This window comes from Diceros bicornis, chromosome 5 (assembly GCF_020826845.1).
Source record: "Diceros bicornis minor isolate mBicDic1 chromosome 5, mDicBic1.mat.cur, whole genome shotgun sequence".
NCBI lineage: Eukaryota > Metazoa > Chordata > Mammalia > Perissodactyla > Rhinocerotidae > Diceros > Diceros bicornis.
The window spans coordinates 3,218,686-3,232,578 of record NC_080744.1 but is presented as its reverse complement, the minus strand read 5'-3'; positions in this window follow the sequence as shown (position 1 = coordinate 3,232,578).

Genomic DNA, 13,893 nt, shown 5'->3' with positions numbered 1-13,893 from the left:
CCTAATCATTAAAATTAACTTATATTATGCATTCTTCCCATTTTGAATCTTTCAAATTGCTTTAACTTTAATTAGCATTTTCTCTTAATCGCTTTCATCAAAATGAAAGTTTTCTCCAAAAAGTCCATTGCATTGAGAAATCAGACTTGCAAAAGTAAGTCTCAGCAGCCCAGGCGGCTTGCTGCTTAGATGGCTCTCCTCCTGCCCTCAGGAGTAAGGAGTAAGGAGCTGTCTGAAGTACTATAAATGCTGATCCTTTCATTTAGCTGGGTAGCCTTCATTACCATCTTTTATATTCTGCACAGATTTTTTAATCAAAGTAATACATGTGCATTAAAAGTGTAACCATGATGAAAGACTGATAGGTTCCCTCCTCTGGGCACCTCGGGTGACCTTGGGAATCGAGGGGCAGAGGCAAGGACTCTATGGGCACCTGGAGGGCGGCGAGGGGATCTACCTATCAAGCCAGGGGGGCTCACTGGTGGAGATTTAGAGAAGAGCAGGAGATGAGGGTCCGGACTCAGGTAGTGTGGTGCAACCCAGTCAGCTGCTTCGTCAGGGGGAGGCAGAGCTGGAGGACCGAGGAGCGCTAGATGGTTCCAAGGAGCAGCTGCGTCACTCAAGGTCAACTCCAGACTGGAGGACCAAGGAGCAGTGGCATCACTCAAGATCAGCTCCAGGGGTCTGCCTCCCCGAGCCGTGGCACACTGGGGATTTTATTGAGTACAGAAGCTTTTAGGGAGGGAAGGGGAGGAAGGAGTAGGGGAGGGGTCCACGCAGCAGCGTGAAATCTTTTTCTGCGAAATCTTCTTCTGTGGTCAGTTGGGTGTTGTCTTCGTCTGTGGTCAGCTAGGTGTTAAGTCTTCTTTCGCCGTCAGGTACTTTTCTTTGCCCTATTTATGTGCTCTAGCAAAGCAAGCAATACAATGTCCACAAAGTCACGTTTCTCTGGGTCAAAAAGTGCAAGAAGAATGTCCAAGACCCCTCTAACTTGATTCCAGAGCTCCGGTTCCACATCCAGTGGTCCTTGGTTCTCCCGCCATCCATTCATGATGCCTTTACAAAAAAAGATAACTGACCCCTCCTTCACTTCTTCCTATCCCCGGATCCCTCTCTCCTGAATTTTGTAGCTATTTTTTCTGATGCCTACCTACTTGGTTATAAATAATAGTTATACTCCTATTTCTTGAGTTATTAATTTAAGACATTAACAATTTTCTTATATTATGTAAGAATAGGATTTTAGGCTTTCATTTATTAGCTCTTTTTAAATGCCAGCCTTTCTCCCTCTTCTGCTATTCCTTGGGTGTCCTTGGGTATGGAGCCTCTAGTTCAATTTCTCCACCAAATCAACCTTGATTCTCTTGCAGAGAGTGAGAGAGACAGCTGCTTGGTGGCACAGGATTGCTAAGGGAACTGAGGGCAAAGATTCTTGCAAACACTTTCAGTTTACCCTCCTCATTTTAGCCCATGTCTCATCCCACCTCTACCATACCTGGTCCTGCAAGTGTGAGAGCCTTCCAGTGAGAAGCAGCCTACTTCCCTTTGACATGCCCTTTCCACCTCATAGCGACTTTCCAACTTGTAAGAACTGTTATCATCTCCTACCTGAAATTTTTTTTGGTTTATACCATACTTATTTATTTACTCTTGCTTTACCCAGATTTCAGAAAGAAACAAAGATAAATGCATATATACAGTGCACCATGTTTAGCCTTAAATTTCCTGAATAGTATAATCCCTTTATTACTTCATTGGATCACTTCTGTATGAAGTAAGAGTCACCAGTTTTTTGTTTTGTATTGATTTGATTTAATTTTATGGGCAATATTCTTATTGTTTTAATTCTGATAATACAATGAGATACAGTAAAACAGGCACTCTCCTACATCCATCATGACCATGTAAACTGGCACAACCCTTTTGGGAAACAGCATAGCCGTATGTATTTGAAAGCCTTTAAATTTTAATGCTCTTGGGGCAGTAAAATTCTACTTCTGGAAATCTTTTCTAAGGAAACAAACTTAAATACAAGAATAAGAAAATTATGCATAAAGATACTTATCATGCACTTATTACTAGAGGATAAAATAGGCAATAATCTCATACTAACTATCAGTAAGAAAATGGCTAATAAGTTCAGGCATAAACACCCAATAGAATGGTGTACAGGTACTTTTGTATGAAGTTGGGAACTGGGCTGAAGGCCTGCTCAAGACAGTTGTAGCCTCAGTGAGAACGTTTTTTTCAGAGATGGAACAAAACCTGGAAAACACGTTTATTGAGGATGTGTTTAACATATTACTAGTATGTTGGAGTTTCAAGCAGGTATTTGATCTCGGACAAGAGTTATTAAGTATTTAAGATATCTTCTAAGCATTAATTCTTAGAAAGTATAAGCTGTGTTTTACAAAACAGAATCCAAGTTCTTGAAACACAAAGCAGTTTGGTTCAAAAGGCCTTGGGGTGTGTTAGAATCAGCATAACTTATTTTTATGGCAATACTAAATAGCTGCAGAAAGTCTACTTTAATAGTGATGCATGAATATTCTTACTCCAGGGGCCAGTGAAACTAATGACCTTGGAACATTGGTGTTTTGAACTTTTGCCAGGATTCTCTTTCTTGAGAAGAGTACAAACGACTTCATACAAATTAACCCATTTGTTCACATCATTTCTCGTTGATACAGGAATGGAGCAAATAGTTGCCCAAACTTATAAGTGGTAAGCCACAAGGAATATTCGGCATCTTGTTGAAATCTATGTTATAGAATTCAACTGTCTTGTGCCCTAAATAGGTTGTTCTTTGCTCTGGCCTTCACTGCTGTATCCTTAGATTGAAAAAGCATCCCTCGAGGGTGATCAACTGTAATGCAAGGAGATTAACCTCTCACTTCCTGGTAATGATTTTAGAGTATTAAAAAAAAAAAAAACAAAAAACCCTACAGTTAGCCTGAAGCAGATGAGAACACTAATGATCAATTATGTTGTTTGAGCAAAGTTTATGATTGAAATTCAATGACTGAAACCATTGTGACAACATTACGTTCCGTGAATGAGAAATGCTTGATGACCTATGTCAAAATGGAGTGTCACTATATATCATTAATATCATCTTAGAAGCACTGAGAAAATAACCAACTGTTGCAATATTTTATACTGGTTGACTATCTGGAAAGATTGTTTATTTAAAATGTTTTAAAAAGAGGTTCATTCCTCTTGATTACTACTGACTACCTCAGTCACACTAATCACAGGTACTTCATTCTCTAAGATGAAACTTGGACCCATGATTAGTATTGTCCCTGAGTCATTCTCCAATGTAGAGAGAATTCCATCATAATAACTAGCTAAGCACTTCATCCTGTGAAATGACCATCCCCATTTCCCAAATAAAAGGCTGTATTAACACTATTTTGGTGCATAAATATAATACAATCTGTTAAAAAAAAAATCCCTATTAAATATATGTATAATGTAAGCCCTTGTCTAGAAATCTGGTTAAAATAGTATCCTTTTGGTTCAGTGTTAAGATGTATGTGGCAATGACTTTGTATGAATGTCTATTTAAAGTTAAATTATTGAAGTCCATTATGATTTTTTTTTTATATCAAGAGGTGCTAGTACCATAAGGCGTAGAGATGGAATTATGATAGGAACTTGAGGCGTGAACGGATTCCTTTCTTACAGTCATGTGTGCTAGTGACAATAGTACAGTCATCTTCCTTAGACCCAGCCATGTGGTGATTTGGAAAAGAAGAAAAAAAAACAAAGAAATGTGTAACCTTGGGTAACTTTAAGTTTTCTTAATGAAATGTCAGATCTTTGTGACAAGGTGGAAAAGGGAAATAAAATCGCACTGAGAATAAGATTTAAGTCAGTAATTCTCCTGTGCTACCAGCTGTCAAATTTACAAAAGATGAGCTTTTTTAACAGCAAAAATAAAAATGTCTGTATTCACAAATCATCAATACAGCATTTTGAAAAATGTCAAATTTTATTGAAAATATATTCAAATACATTTCTCTCTTCCTTCAAAACTCTAATCAAATAATCAACTCTTGTTTACAGTTTTTCTTGATGTATTACTTCTCCTCAATAGATTATTGCTCAAATTTCAGAGTTCCTATAGTATTTTGAAATTAGTTAACTTTCAGCAAGTATCTGACTATTGTGTAATAATTTGTGTTCATGTCTATTTCTTCCACTAAGCCAGGAGCTCTTTAATGTCCGGGACTATCTCATCTATCTTTATATTCAGTGATATCACAGTGCCATATAGACAATGAATTCTAAATAAATGTTTTAAAATAATTAATTTTTTTTATCAACAAATACGTATTGAGTCCCTATCATGTGCCAAGTGCAATAATAGGCACTGGGGATTCTGTAGTGAATAAGGTAAAGCCCTTCATGGAGCTTACATACTAATGTAAGGTGACATACAATACATGAATATATTATATATTTAAATATATATAGCCTGTTTACATATACATAACCTGGAGAATTTGCTGTTTGTTCCAACCAAAACCTGGTGATAGGCAGATAGACGCTGAACCCCCTCTTAGAGCAGTTGCTTTGGAAAGCTTGCAATGATAAATCCTTTCTCTGCTTCTTTGAGATGAAAATCTCCTCCCACCAGAACTGTATTCTGGAGGACCTGACAGTTGGCGTCTCTTTGAAATGCAAACATTCCAGGAGACAACTCTGGGAGACCAGGAACTCGATAAACTGTTCCCAATCCCTGTAGGAGGGAAAGGGCCTTGCTTTAATGTGCAACACTGCCCCTAGGTCATGAAGACATAAAGCATTTGTTTCTCTTCTGGATTAAACTCCGATTAACAAACCCACTTGGCCTAGTCCCCCGCACCAGCCCCTCTGAATGCTCTCAGGGCCTTCCTTAGCACTCCCCAGCCTCTAAAAAGTCTCCTGCCTTTTGTTTCAGTGAAGCAGAGTTCAGTTCCCACTGGACCCTCTTCCGCATTGCAGTAGCCGTTACTGAGAATATGCAGCCTCAGCACTTGAGCTGGTGTCTGGCCCCCTTTGTCTTTGACAGGTGCGCATGTAGAGAGTGATCTCGTAAGCAGGGGGCAAGCTCTCAGGTTGTAGTCTGCTTGGTGCCTTTAAGGAGCAGCGGGGGACAGTGAGGCTACAGCCCAGGGAAAGAGGGGCAGGGTGGGGAAGTGAGCTCAGAGTAGTGCTGGGCTGGGTGCCCCGGATAGAACTTGGGCTTTTACGTGAATAAGACAGAAAGCCCTTGGAGGAACTTGAGCAGGGAACATTGTGATTTACTTGACAAGATTACTTGACAACATCTGATTTACTTGACAAGAATCACTCTGGCTGCAGAATGAAGAACAAAAATGGGAAAAAGCAGGCCAATTAGGAGGCACTGGCATTGTCCAGGAGAGCAATAGTGTGGCCTGGACCAGGGTGGTGGTGATGGAGGTCTGAGGAGTGCTCAGCCGTCGTAGAGATTCTGGAGGAAAAGCTGATATAATGTGCTATTGGATTGGATTTGGGATGTGAGAGAACGGAAGGAGTCATTCTTACATGAATGTCAAGCAATATATTCAGCAGGAGAAATAAATACACACAGTCCCACAGTTAAATTATTAAAGGCTGCTCTTTGAGAAGTAGCATAACCTTAGCTTTCATCTAATCTCCAATGTGTCCTCCTTGGAAACCTATCAGAAAATTCAAAGTTCAGTGTATGTCCTCTGAATCTTGCATTTTTAGTAGAGCTGGAGTCAAACAAAGGTCACCTGCTAGGTAGCAAGGTTTCTGTAAGCTCCTTGTGATTGTGTCCACCTGGTCAGGGGATGATGGTATTCCACGCCGTCCAAATAGCTTTTTGATGAAAACTTCAAGCACTTCGTCTACCAACCATAACTGGGGCCCTCTTGGCACCAGCTCGGCTAATGGCCATCATCTCACTAATTATTGGATGTATGAGCACTTTTTGCACAAGTCAGGCATTTTAAATCTGCATTAGTGGTAACTTGATGTGCACGCTTTTGACTCATGTGCAGAAAATAGTCCACAGTAAATAAGCTAGTCTGCTCTACTCAACTTGCAAAAAACCACTCAGAACTGTGGGGAACTATGCTCTGACATCAAATAAGCAAGATGCACCTCACCGAATGACTTTGCTCACCTTCGTTAGTCAATACAGACAATATATTGAATACTAAAGGCTTATACAATTCTAACGTGGTAATAGGAAGTATGGCCAGGAGGGACCACTTAAAAGTGTTTCTAGGGGCCACCCCCATGGCGTAGTGGTTAAATTCCTGTGTTCTGCTTTGATGGCCAGAGATTCAGATCCTGGGCGCAGACCTATGCACCACTTATCAAGCCATGCTGTGGCAGGCGTCCCACATAAAATAGAGGAAGATGGGCACAGATGTTAGCCCAGGGCCAATCTTCCTCACCAAAAAAAAAAAAAAGAAAGAAAGAAAGAAAAGAAAAAAAAAAGGTGTTTCCACAGCCAAGAATTTTCTAAAACCTTTGTATTGAATCTGAGAAACACAGAGTTTAGAAAGAGGATTAACAAAAGATCTTGGGGTTCAACTAACATCCCTATGTCTAAAATATAATCCAAAATAAAACCATTTAAAAAGTAGTCACCTGGGATCCTTGTAAGCTGCGTTGGGGATATAGGATAGTACCATTGATTCGTGCATGCATTGATTGACTTTATGCTGAGATCCTACCATGTGCCAGCCATCGTGTTCCACGCTGGGATAGGGATACATCAGTATCTTCCCTGAAGTGCTCATAACTACCACCGTAACTCCCAGTAAAAACCTCATCTCCTCAGCCTACTGACAAAACAGGATATTAGCTTAATTACTTTCTTTATGGTGCTTATCTTTAGTGTCTGAAGCAATTCACACTTACATTGAATCCAGACCCTGACCTCAGGTTAGTTTTATGAACTAATAGATTCTTGATTTACTCCTCTGTAAATGGATTGTGGAAGAGATGAGACCTAAATCCCATTTCTGTATTCCTCTTTCAGAGTGTACTAACATTTTAGTTTATTTAGAATACTCTTTAAAGATCATATGCATTTGTCTCTAGCTGAGTAATCACTTCAAAGATAGTCTCAATTATGTACAAATGATTGTGGGGTCTACAGAAGGACTGTGGAAAGGCTTCCAGGAATTTTTTTGAAAGTTATTTTATAAAAATTTTGTAATTATACTAAATCATACTTATTTAAAATAAGTATGTCATATTTTTCTTTAAGGGTTTAAACAGTTTCAAAAGTTAAAACTTCCCTCAACAGGATGCAGGATAGACGGTTATGATCTCTCTGGAGTATGAGCCCTCTCCTGCAACACCAATTTTTATCCTTCTGTGGGTAACTTCTCATTCACATTGCAAATTTGCACCATATTGCTTTTGGAAGCAACTGTGAAGATTCAGGTATATACACACCAATTGCCCTTATGTATATGATCAATCCAGAGTTATTTCAGTGTTAGCGTTTGGCCTGGAATTATTCTTTCCAAAAATGCAAAAGAGAGGGTCTAACATGCAGTGCTGTTGATTGTTATCATCCTTTCTTTGTTTTGATGCGGGAAGCCCCCCTCGCCCTCCTTCCCTTCCTCTCCCTTTTCCTCCTCCCCCTCCTCTTCTTTTTATTCTTTTATTATTTTTTAACAATTCTAGGCACCCAGCAGTATTGCTTTATAAAGCTATACATAAAAACTGAAATGTGAAGGAATAAGACATTTGAGGTAAAATATATCTTTTATTTATTTCTCTGTCTTTCCTGTAGGGAATGTTAGCAGTATCATTAAAATAATTGTGAACATTTCTTTTCAATTCTGTATGAGATATTAGTTGTTTTGTGTTTGGTTTATAAATATTGAGAAAAAAATGAAGAGAGCTGTAATTCGCAATTATTTTCAGAAAAACTTAAAACTGATACGTTACATTAATATAAAGTGTTTACTTTTGTCAAACCACAATTACACATCAATCCGTTTTACCTATCAAAAGTCCTTTTTAAGAATGCATATTATCATTTTTCAAATGAAGAAATGTAAACGAAGAACAATTGTAAAAAATGTAGTTACTGAAAGGAATTTCTATTTCTCCGTTTTCTTTCCGTAACAGGAGAAATTGTACAACTAACTGTGGAGATTTTCCAATGTCTCAATCCTTAACTGCATTACATGAACTACTCCCACCTTAAAGGTCTGAAAAAGGCAAAAGGAAATCCTGCCTCAAAAACAACAATATTTAGATATTCAAATTATCTCTACATTTTTGTATATAACAGTAAACCTTATAAAAGGCAGACAAGAAGACATCGATTGACAAAAAAGGAAGAAAAGAGAGGAAATAGATGACAGAAACCTACAGGAGAACCAAATAATAAAGGTAACAGACAGATATAAAACAATGGTAATTAATTGTCATGAAATTAAGGGATAAAAATGGAGACTTTTCAGACAAGAAATAGCAACTATATCAAGAATAAAATGGATATTCTCATACTTAAAGACAATAACTGAAACTAAATACTTAGGCTTAATAATCACATTATACACACCAAAGATAATTAAAGAATTGGAAGATAGACCAAAAGAAAATATCTATACTCAATAACAGAAAGAAAAAATGATGAAAAATAATAGAAAAGTCTCTGAGAGATATTTACTGTGCAAAATGTTAGAAAGGTTTAGCACACATTTAATTAGAGTCCAAAAGGAAAAAGAAGAGAGTGGTAACATTTCAAAAGATAATTGCTGAGAAGTTTTCAAAACTCGTGCAAGACATCAAGTCAGAGCCTCAAGAAATGCTACAGATTCCAAGCAGGATAAATACAGATAAAGTGAGACGTAGAAAGATCATAGCAAAGCTGGCGGAAGTCAAAGATCAAGGGAGACGGTCAAAAGCAATCAGAGAAAAGGCCCGTCACTTTCAAAGGAGTCTGACAGCCGACACATCAATAAAAACTATGGAAACCAGAAAACCATAAAATTATATCTCAAACAGTAAAAGTAAATGACTGCCAACCTAGGATTCTATACCAAGTAAAAGTATTGTTCAAAAATGAAGATGAAGTTAAGACATTTTTTGACAAACACAAACTCAGATAATTCAGCATCACATGAGTAACACTGACACAAGTATCACAGAATGTTTTAAAGCAAAGGAAATGACACCCAGCTGTAGTAGGGCATGCAGGAAAGAATGCACTTAAATACAAAGGGCACATATGTGAGAAAATATAAATTCAAACCAACTATATTTTTAAAAAGAGGCTGGTGGGAGTTAAAATATGTATGAAATTAAAATAGTCTACAACAATACACAAAGGTTGAGAGGGTTTAAGTAGTGTTAAACTATTCTAAAGACCTTACTTTGTCTGGGATGTGAGACCGTCAGTGTCTTCTGAAATGGTGATAAAGAATTAACAATCCAATAGAGGAGAAAACCGGAATAATTTCCTAATTATTGGAATTGGACTGATTCAACTGAAGGAAAGAAAAGAAAAGGAAAATAGAAGTGGGACAAATGAAAACCAAATTTAAGATGATGCATATCAATAACTATATTAAAATTAAATTGAATAAATAATCCAAATGAAAGGAGAGCAGTTATCAGGCAGGAAATAGACAAACTCTATTCCAGCTCTATGCTGCCTACAAGCACACCTTAAATATGCGTATGTTAATGGTTAAAAAGAAACAGATGGGAAAGTTATGCCATTCAAATATTAGCTAAACAAAACTGATACAAGCTACGCTGTTATAAAAACATTGTTATTTAAATAAAGAAGTAGTCCCAGGTATAGAGAGCTATTTCATAATTATAAAAAAGAGTCAATCTATCATCAAGTTGGTATGTACCAAATGATACAGTTTCACATTACATAAAGGAAAAAAGTAATTGAAAATCAAGGACAAAAAAAAAATACACAATTATACTAAAATATTTTTAATATATATCTATCAGTAACTAATAAATCTGTCAAACTAAAATTAAAGAATGTAAAAAGTTCGGACAAGATTTACAAATTAAACTAATTATATTCATAGAACACTATAATCAACATCTCCAAATTAAATAATTTTAATAGATTTTATTTTTTAGAGCGGATTTAGATTCACAGCAAAATTGAGCAGAAGGTGCAGAGATTTCCTATATACCTCCTGCCCCCACTACATATATTGCTCAAAATACTTTCCCATATACCTACTGCCCCCAATACATGCAAAGCCTCTCCTATTATCAACATCCCCAACCAGAGTGGTACATTTGTTACAAGTGATGTACCTACATTGACACATCATTATTATCTGAAGTCCGTAGTTTACGTTACTGTTCACTCTTGGTGTAAGTTCTGTGGGTTTGGACAAATGTGTAATGATATGTATCCACCATTATAGTATCAAGCAGAGTAATTTCGCTGCCCTAAAAATCTTTTATGCTCCACCTATTCATCCCTTCTCTCCCCAGTCCCTGACAATCTGATCTTTTTAATGCCTCCATGGTTTTGCCTTTTTTCAGAATGTCATTGTCTTGACATGAGTACAGCCATGTTTGGCCGCTCCATTGACCTATAGCCACCAGCACAAACAGAAATACCAAGCTGCTTTCTGTGTGGTGGGAACTAGCCCTTCCCCCACAGAGAGAGTTGCAAGTTGTAACATTTCAAGGCTCTTGGAGCGTCGTAGCATGGGATGGACTGGCCATCTGTGCCGGGCTAGGACGATAACCAAAGAGAACAATGCACGTACACAACTACTGGGCTGGGACGTTAGCCAGGGGGCTCAGTGCACGTACGCCACTGATAACCATTTGTGCATGGAAACACTAAATGCTTGCTCTGCAAACTCTATAATTGCTTACTCTGAAAATTACTGATGGTATAAAAACTGCTGGAAACTGAGACCCGGTGAGAGTTCCACCTGTGGAAGGGACACCTTGCCCAGGACGTGTGATCCTTGCCCAGCCGCGTCGATTGACAGGGCTCTCCCGGCAGTGGGGCGTGGATGTTGTGAGTAACTGATTTAATGTAAAGTAATTGATTTGATATGAAGTAATTGATTTGATGTGTTCTCTTTTCGGTTAACCTGGTGTTTCTCCTTCTGGTTGATTTGTGTCATTTCTCTTCAGCCGATGTGGGTGTTTTCCCTTTCCAGTCGGGCTGATGTTTTTTCCCTCTTAATATTTGACCTATTTGGATCTGTTTGCAGACTGTCGCCTTTACTATCCTCTATATAATAAAATATACCTTCAGTCCATTTGTTTGGAGTGGAAAGTGTCTTTTACGTCTCCAATCGAATCCCCGAACCTCTCATAACATAATTGGTGCTGTGAGCAGGATTCGATTAAGGAGATGCCTTTCCTATTCAAACGAAAGATAACTGAAGCCAGGGTGGAAGAAATTCCAGGATGGGAGGACCCTCCCTTTTGCACTCTGGCTGGGGAGTGGGCTCGTAGGTCAGGGTTATGTGAAGCTTGGGATGCTCGTCTGCGACGATTTGAACCGTTGGATGTGACCAAAGCTTTGCAGACGGTGGAAAGGAAAGAGAAAGATGATGTTTCTTTTTTGGCACGGCGAGGTTGGTGTTTGTTGACTGCATATCGCCGGGCTATAGAAGACAGGGATAAGATACAGACAGAGAAGGCACTCTTGGAAACGGAATATCGCCGGGCTATAGAAGATAGGGATAAGATACAGACAGAGAAGGCACTCTTGGAAACGGAATATCGCCGGGCTATGGAAGATAGGCATAAGATACAGATAGAGAAGGCACTCTTGGAAAAGGAATATTCAGATTTACAGTTGCCGGAAGTCAAGGTGGAAGAAATTCCAGGATGGGAGGACCCTCCCTTTTGCACTCTGGCTAGGGAGTGGGCTCGTAGGTCAGGGCTATGTGAAGCTTGGGATGCTCATCTGCGACGATTTGAACCGTTGGATGTGACCAAAGCTTTGCAGACGGTGGAAAGGAAAGCGAAAGATGATGTTTCTTTTTTGGCACGGCGAGGTTGGTGTTTGTTGACTGCTTATCGCCGGGCTATAGAAGATAGGGATAAGATACAGACAGAGAAGGCACTCTCAGAAAAAGAAAATTTAGATTTGCAGTCTCGCTTGGCTATGATTCAATGTCAATATCTTGCACTGGGAGATCAGGCTCGTAACTACCAAGCTATAGCAGAAAAGGCTGCTGTAAGAGTTGTCAAATATAAATATAGAAAGAGAAGAGGAAAGGTAAACGAACGAAAAGTTCATATGGCCATAGCATCGGCCGGTCCTAAGTGGGACCCAGACACATGGGATGGTGATATCTGGGATGATGATTCCGAAACTGATTATGAGGAAGAGGAAAAACCGCCCAAATGCACAGAGGCACGTCCTCTTCGCCGGCGGCGGATGGAAATGGATGGTAATCATCCTGTAAGGAAAGATGTGATTGAGGATTTTAACCAACAAGAAATTTCTGATATTTTAGCCCGGGCTACACAAAAGCCTGGAGAAGCCATTATAACCTGGCTTGTTCGCCTATATGATATGGGCGCTACAGGAATTAATCTGGATGCAGGAGATGCTTTTAAATTTGTAATTTTGTCCAATGATCCAATAATACGGGGAGCTTTCAGAGACTGGAGCATGAATGCTCACCCCCCAAATGATTGTGGACAAGACACTGATGGTACAACTTTATTGGCTCTTGCAGTAAAAGGAGCTCAAGATAAATACCCCACGGATGATATGTGGCAAGACACTAATAGACCATGGTATACTTTAAAAGATTGTGTTCAAAAGATGAGAGAAGAAACCATGAAACGGGCTGTGTTTCTGGGGTGTGGTGAAGCTTTAAATGAAATGACTTTAAGTGTCCAGGTGCGAAACAAGTTAATAAAAACTGCACCTCCGGCATACAAACAAATAATTACAACCCTTCTCATGAATGAAACCGAAAGCCCTATATCAACACTTGCAGATAAGATTATGCAGTTAGCAGACTTGGGAGACTGGCAGACAACTGAAAACTCTCCAAGAAGGGAAAAAAGAGAAACATTCTTTAAAAAGGATAAAATGACTCGAGGTGATATGTTTTTGGCCCTACTCCAGGCAGGAGTACCTAAAGACCAGATTGATGGAGTTGGCACTAGAGAATTATGGAAACTATATAAAGAAAAAGGGCTGAATGTAAAACAAGTAAATAGAAGGGACAGTATAGAGAATGCTTCCAACCCAGTGCCTACTGCACCTAGTGCACCACCTCCTCCCTTGGATCCTCTTCTTGCTGACTTATGTGATTGAGGGGAAGGCCAAACCTCTGTATCGATTAGTGCCACTATAAGAAAAGATATTAGACCACATGTACCAATTAAAATATTTTGGAAGAATGGATCTACAACTAGTGTGAAGGCACTTGTAGATACAGGGGCAGAGGCCACCCTTATCTATGGGAATCCAACTAAGTTTCAAGGTACATCAATTCTGATAACTGGATTGGGAGGAAAAGAAATCCAGGCAGTTACCACTAATCTTTCTACGCAAATTGGGCAACTACCCCGGTGCACATATCTAGTTATGATTGTGCCAATACCAGAATATATAATTGGGATTGATATTCTAAAAGGATTGACATTAAATTTGGCTGATGGACAATACCAATTTGCTATTAGAGCTTTGTCTTTTCATATTAATGCTGTAATTGTGGGATGTTTGCATCATGAAGTAGAAATTCCACCTGCCACGCAAGTGATCAATCAAAGACAGTATCGCATCCCTGGAGGACAACAAGAAATATCTGAGACCATAGAAGATTATTTGGCTGTAAAAGTCCTTCGCAGAGTAACTACAGCCTGGAATAATCCTATCTGGCCTGTTAAAAAAGGTGATGGGACATG